This window comes from Podarcis bocagei (assembly GCF_964188305.1).
Source record: "Podarcis bocagei genome assembly, chromosome: 1".
In the NCBI taxonomy this organism is placed as follows: Eukaryota; Metazoa; Chordata; class Lepidosauria; order Squamata; family Lacertidae; genus Podarcis; species Podarcis bocagei.
This window is the reverse complement of record NC_138125.1, coordinates 129,042,853-129,043,183: the sequence shown is the minus strand read 5'-3', so window position 1 is coordinate 129,043,183 and position 331 is coordinate 129,042,853.

Here is a 331-nt window from a genome sequence, read left to right as displayed (position 1 = left end):
ACACGAAAGCTCATACCAAGAGCTAACTTAGTTGGTCTTTAAGGTGCTACTGGAAGGAATTTTTTTATTTTGACTATGGCAGACCAACACGGCTACCTATCTGTAACTCGTTACAGAACTAACTGCGCGCGCAGCCGCTCCCCCCCCCCCCACTTCCCCTCTTTGAGCTTCCCTCCTTGCCACCCACACCCAATCAGCGGAGAGAAACCGAAGCTTCCCATCACACGATAGGGCGACTCTTTCGCCGCCCCTCCCCTCGCAGGAAAGCTCCTTTCGCTCCCTCTCGGGCGCCTGCGCGGTCGGCGTGGCTCCGCCCCGGAGGCGTGGGCGG